The sequence below is a fragment of the Orycteropus afer genome, unplaced genomic scaffold, assembly GCF_000298275.1.
Source record: "Orycteropus afer afer isolate SDZICR_OR568_19922 unplaced genomic scaffold, OryAfe1.0 scaffold00300, whole genome shotgun sequence".
NCBI lineage: Eukaryota > Metazoa > Chordata > Mammalia > Tubulidentata > Orycteropodidae > Orycteropus > Orycteropus afer.
The window spans coordinates 1,820,153-1,820,635 of NW_006921887.1; positions in this window are offsets into that span (position 1 = coordinate 1,820,153).

Consider the following 483-nt stretch of genomic DNA (forward strand, 5'->3'; position numbering starts at 1 on the left):
GGTAGGACAAACTGACAGACAGGTTTGTCTCCCTGTTGGAAATCTCTCTTACCACTTTTACTTGGGTCCCTGTGGCTGACTTCTCCTCTGTCTGGGTTCCTGGCCTTTTAATCCCCTTTCTCCCGCTCTCCTACCCTGCTGCTTAAATGAACAACATCACAATAAATGGAGAGAAGATTGAGGTTGTCAAAGAATTCACGTTGCTTGGTTTTACAATCGAGGCTAATGGAAGGAGCAGTCAAGACATTAGACGATATATAGCATTGGGAAGGTCAACTGCGAAGGAACTGTTTCAAGTGCTGAGGAGCAAGGATGTCTCCTTGAGGACTAAGGTGTGCCTGACACAAGCCATGGTATTTCCAATCACCTCATACACATGTGAGAGCTTGACAGTGAATAAGGAAGACTGAAAAAGAGTTGATGCTTTTGAGTTGTGGTGCTGGAGAAGAATGCTGAAAGTACCATGGACTGCTAAAAAAACTA